Source organism: Triticum aestivum, chromosome 7A, assembly GCF_018294505.1.
Source record: "Triticum aestivum cultivar Chinese Spring chromosome 7A, IWGSC CS RefSeq v2.1, whole genome shotgun sequence".
Classification (NCBI taxonomy): Eukaryota; Viridiplantae; Streptophyta; class Magnoliopsida; order Poales; family Poaceae; genus Triticum; species Triticum aestivum.
In genome coordinates, this window is record NC_057812.1 from 173,582,919 (window position 1) to 173,588,933 (window position 6,015).

Genomic DNA, 6,015 nt, shown 5'->3' on the forward strand with positions numbered 1-6,015 from the left:
ACATCGCAGCCACCCCACTATTACCTTGGATTATAGTAGTTTGAAAAAAGGACAGGACCGAGAAAAAACCGGAACCGGTGACATTGGCAATTGGCTAATCTTCATGGACCGTTCCGTGCATGATTTTTTTTTTTGGGTAAAAAGGCGAGCAAACCGGTCCAAAAGCCCAAAAAACGAGCGAACCGGTCCAAAAGCCCCAAAACGAGCGAACCGGTCCAAAAGCCCATCGTCTGATTTATTTTCGTGTGGATAATCTAGGGGGTTTCCCCCGAATCGGTGGACACTTTCACCCCCTTCCGCCGCCGCCCCTTCCACTATAGGGCGCCACCGCCCCTTCCGCCGCCGCCCTTGCACGGCACGGCGACGCCGCCCCCCGCCGCCAGGAGCCCAGGACGGACGCTCCGATGCCTCCTCGTGCGGCCGCGCCACCGCTGTGCTGCGTGCTGGTCAAGCGACCCCAGCCGTCCAGGGGACGCCATCGCCGCCGCCTGGTCTCCAGCGTCCAGCCATCCAGCCGCTGCAGGTCCAGCTACTCCAGCCCTCCCTCCGCTACACACTGCGGACCAGGAGTTCCAGCTAGCGGACCAGGACGACGGATGGTCGCCTTCCTCCGCTCCTGACCAGGACGACCGATGGTCGCCTTCCTCCGCTCCCGACCAGGACGCCAGGACCACCGACGCTGGTAATATGATCTCTTCCTTCTCCACTCTGATTACCAATTCTTCTATTCTATCCTAGCATCCATATGTGATACGTCAACTTGTGAAGTTTGTGAACTAGAACTACTAAACTGTGTTGCTTTTGCTGACCTGATGACAATAGTTGATAAAGAATTAGAGAGATTGGGGAAAAGAATTAGAGATTGGTATTTGGTAATTTATATTTCAGTTTTATTGTGTTGCTATTTGGTGTTCTGAGCTTATGAGGAAGACTTGTTTGAGACTATGAGAAAGACTTTTTTTTTTACGAATGACTATGAGAAAGACTTACATTTGATTGAGTACTGATTCTGGTTTGCTATTTAGTGTTGGTGATGTGATGAAGTATATGGTGATACGGTGATTTATATCTCATTTTGTCCTTTTTGTGACAGAGAACTAGAGATTATTAGTGTATATGATGAGCGATGCTGCTCTTCTGCTGCAGGTACGTGAACAGGGGCGGCGTTGACAACACTGGCCTCCTCCAGCAGCAAATCTTCGCCCCGCTCCTGCTCCAAGCTCCTTTAGCGACCTCACCACCTCGCCTGCTGCCTGCTTCGTGCTCAGCTCGCCTACGAGATGTTCGATCAATTGACCAAACCGAGCCAAGCCAAGTCTGCCTCTCTTGCCTGGGCATGGACGACGACCAGGTACTTCCCATCATCAAGTAGTCGAGTACCAGAAGCGACGCTGACAGAGAGGAAGAGGCTACATAAGGATTCTTGTGTCCCAAAAGGTATGTTCCTTTTTGCCTATTCATGTTCCATGCATTACCTGGCTTACGGTGTCCAGTCAACTCAGCTCACAGTGATCAATGATTGATCAATATTAACACGATTTGATTTTCAATTTAAAGCGGAACCTACTAGATTATTGGATGTTTGGATGGTCGATATATGTCACTCTCTGACTCTTAGTTCCTTCTATCTTTGCGTTTTTTTTACTATAATGTGCGATTGAGATATCAACTCTACAGTTTCTATCATGGCGAAGCAAAAGAACGTGGAATTAGTGATGGCGAAACTTTAAAATGCTTTGCATCATTAGGGTTGTTATTATTACGTCATCGCGTACATTTTTTTGCCATTCTATATTTCTAAAATATAATTATTTCCATGGTTGATGCGTATTTTGGATGTGTGTGTGCACTTGGTTCTTTTATAATCAAGGTAATTAGTAGGGCTAAATCATGAGATAAACCGAGCTGATGATGAAACATGTATATATATCATCATAAGACTATTTTTCTATTTGAAGAACTGCAAGGGAACAAATGAAATAAATGTGTATTTTTTCAAAAAACTACAGTTTTAGCAATCTTGGTGTACGATACTATTTTTTCCTAGAGATATATGTTGTTTTCCTGGTATGTTTGGTGTACGATACTATTTTTTCTGGCCCTCTTGTGTTTCTGTCTAGTTTGTGCAGTTAAGCGTATGTGTGCTGGATCATACATGTTATATGTACTTGACAAATATGAACTTAGCACCAACTAAGAAATCTCATGTTCTATCATAAAGCACTAAGTTGACAATATATTATAATTACAGTCCATATATGTATTGAAAATAACCTGACTCTTCTGATTTATAATGAACTTCTGCTCATGCGCTTCAGTGAATCTTATTTTGCAGGAAATTTTTGCAAGTGAAGGTGAAGGATTGTTCTAAACTGGCAGATGAAGCTATGCGTTCTTTTAGTGGACTTTTATATGTTTGCATAGTTTTTGCTCTTCAAACATGAAGCTTAGAAAATTTCAGAAAATTGTTACTAAGTTAAGCTTCATGTATGACAGATTGTCATTGGAGATAGATACACTTTATGTTAGATTTACCGTCTTGTAAACTAAACTTATGTTGTTCGAAATTGACGTTTTGATTAATTTGGGATTTTTGTTTCGTGTCAAAACCTGGACGTCTGATTCGATGGTTTCTTCTTTGTTGTTGTAAACCAGCCTTTGTGTGTGTGACTTCTGTGGCTTGCACTTACAGCTAGGTGCTAGGCGTTGTGCGTGTGTGATTTTTGTGCTTGCACTTACAGATGGCCCCTAGCCATCTTGCCACCCCGTCAACTAGGCGATGTACACTGCCTAACTACTGCTTGTTTGCTTACTGCTACGGACAATTCTTGTGTTGTGCTGGTTCCAGTGTGTGGGTGTTCTTCTGAAAAAAGGCTGTACTGGCTGGAGTGTGTCCGTCTTCTTCTGAAAAAAAATATTACTAGCACTGGAACAATGTTCTTTTTTCGGTTTCATGCTAGTACAATACTGGTCTACTAGACTGTTGTTTAGTGGTTGATTGATGCTATAGTTGTACGGCTCTACAATTCTTAAGCCTACTCTAAAAAATCGCACTGACAGTTGAACCGTTGAGGCTACCGGTTTAGGTTTTTATCGGCTGGACTGCGGGTTCAACTCGTTCACTACGCGCATGCTTTGATGCAATCTTATGAAGAAAAACTTGAGTTGAAAATTTCTATCCCTAGAAAACTTTATGATGAGTGGGAACCAACTATTAAAATTAAAATTAAAGATCATGAATGCTATGCTTTGTGTGATTTGAGTGCTAGTGTTTTCACGATTCTAAAGACTTTGTGTGATTTGTTAGGTTTTCGTGATTTAGATGATTGCTCTTTAAACTTGCATCTTGCGGATTCCACTATTAAAAAACCCATGAAAAGAATCAATGATGTTCTTATTGTTGCAAATAGGAACTATGTGCACGTAGATTTTATTGTTCTTGACATAGATTGCAATCCTTCATGTCCTATTATTCTTGGTAGACCTTTCCTTAGAACGATTGGTGCAATTATTGATATGAAGGAAGGAAATATTAGATTCCAATTTCCATTAAGGAAAGGCATGGAACACTTTTCTAGAAAGAAAATTAAATTACCTTATGAATCTATTATAAGAGCCACTTATGGATTACCCACCAAAGATGGCAATACCTAGATCTATCCTTGCTTTTTATGCCTAGCTAGGGGCGTTAAATGATAGCGCTTGTTGGGAGGCAACCCAACTTTATTTTTATTCCTTGCTTTTTGCTCCTGTTTAGTAATAAATAATTTATCTAGCCTCTGTTTTAGTTGTGTTTAATTAATGTTTGTGCCAAGTAGAACCATTGGGAAGACTTGGGGAAAGTCTTGTTAATCTTGCTGTAAAAACAAAAACTTTAGCGCTCACGAGAACTGCTGCCATTTTTATTTGAAAAGTGCTATTTAGTTAATTGTTTTTGCATATGATTAATAGATAAATTCCTCACGTCTAATAATTTATTTTAGAATTTTTGGGGTTCCAGATCTTGCGCTAGCTACAGATTACTACATATTGTTCTGTTTTTGACAGATTCTGTTTTTCGTGTGTTGTTTGCTTATTTTGATGAATCTATGGCTAGTAAAATAGTTTATAAACCATAGAGAAGTTGGAATACAGTAGGTTTAACACCAATATAAATAAATAATGAGTTCATTACAGTACCTTGAAGTGGTTTTTTGTTTTCTTTCGCTAACGGAGCTCACAAGATTTTCTACTTTGAGTTTTGTGTTGTGAAGTTTTCAAGTTTTGGATAAAGATTTGATGGATTATGAAACAAGGAGTGGCAAGAGCCTAAGTTTGGGGATGCCCATGGCACCCCCAAGATAATCTAAGGAGACCTAAAAGCTAAAGCTTGGGGATGCCTCGGAAGGCATCCCCTTTTTTGTCTACTTCCGTCGGTAACTTTACTTGAGCTATATTTTTATTCACCACATGATATGTGTTTTGCTTGGAGTGCCTTGTATATTTGAGTCTTTGCTTTTTAGTTTACCATAATCATCCTTACTGTACACACCTTTTGAGAGAGACACACATGATTCGGAAATTATTAGAATACTCTATGTTCTTCATTTATATCTTTTGAGTTATATAGTTTTGCTCTAGTACTTCACTTATATCTTTTAGAGCATGATGGTGGATTTGTTTTATAGAAACTATTGATCTCTCATGCTTCACTTAGATTATTTTGAGAGTATTAAATAGCATGGTAATTTGCTTAAATAATCCTAATATGCTAGGTATTCAAGATTAGTAAAAACTTTCTTATGAGTGTGTTGAATACTAAGAGAAGTTTGATGCTTGATGATTATTTTGAGACATGGAGGTAGTGATATTAAAGTTGTGCTAGTTGAGTGTTGGAAATATGCCCTAGAGGCAATAATAAAAGTATTATTATTATATTTCTTTTTTCATGATAATAGTCTTTTATTCATGCTATAACTGTATTATCCGGAAATCGTAATACACGTGTGAATACATAGACCACAATATGTCCCTAGTGAGCCTCTAGTTGACTAGCTCGTTGTGATCAACAGATAGTCATGGTTTCCTAGCTATGGACATTGGATGTCGTTGATAACGGGATCACATCATTAGGAGAATGATGTGATGGACAATACCCAATCCTAAGCATAGCACAAAGGTCGGTTAGTTCGTTTGCTAGAGCTTTTCCAATGTCAAGTATCTCTTCCTTCGACCATGAGATCGTGTAACTCCCGGATACCGTAGGAGTGCTTTGGGTGTACCAAACGTCACAACGTAACTGGGTGATTATAAAGGTGCACTACAGGTATCTCCGAAAGTGTCTGTTGGGTTGACACGGATCGAGACTGGGATTTGTCACTCCGTATGACAGAGAGGTATCTCTTGGGCCCACTCGGTAATGCATCATCATAATGAGCTCAAGGTGACCAAGTGTCTGGTCACGGGATCATGCATTACGGTACGAGTAAAGTGACTTGCCGGTAACGAGACTGAACAAGGTATTGGGATACCGACGATCGGGTCTCGGGCAAGTAACGTACCGATTGACAAAGGGAATTGTATACGGGGTTTGATCGAATCCTCGACATCGTGGTTCATCCGATGACATCATCGAGGAGCATGTGGGAGCCAACATGGGTATCCAGATCCCGCTGTTGGTTATTGACCGGAGAGTCTCGGTCATGTCTGCATGTCTCCCGAACCCGTAGGGTCTACACACTTAAGGTTCGGTGACGCTAGGGTTATCAGGAAGACAAGTATGTGATTACCGAATGTTGTTCGGAGTCCCGGATGAGATCCCGGACGTCACGAGGAGTCCCGGAATGGTCCGGAGGTAAAGTTTTATATATGGGAAGTTGTTAAACGGGTACCGGAAAGTTTCGGGGTCATACCGGTATTGTACCGGGACCACCGGAAAGGTTCCGGGGGGTCCACCGGGAGGGACCACCCCTCCCGGGGGGGGGGGCACTTGGGCTGCATAGGGATAGCAGCCAGCCCCTAGTGGGCTTGGCGCCC

The 6,015-nt window shown here is 41.6% G+C and overlaps 1 long non-coding RNA gene across 1 annotated transcript; it reads left to right on the plus strand.

Annotated features, from left to right (window-relative positions):
* Nucleotides 1-273: 273 nt before the first annotated feature.
* On the plus strand, nucleotides 274-2,590 carry LOC123150183 (uncharacterized). Its single transcript, XR_006474993.1, has 3 exons — nucleotides 274-682; nucleotides 1,147-1,437; nucleotides 2,336-2,590. It is a non-coding gene; the product is annotated as an uncharacterized lncRNA (long non-coding RNA).
* The last annotated feature ends 3,425 nt before the right edge of the window (nucleotides 2,591-6,015 follow it).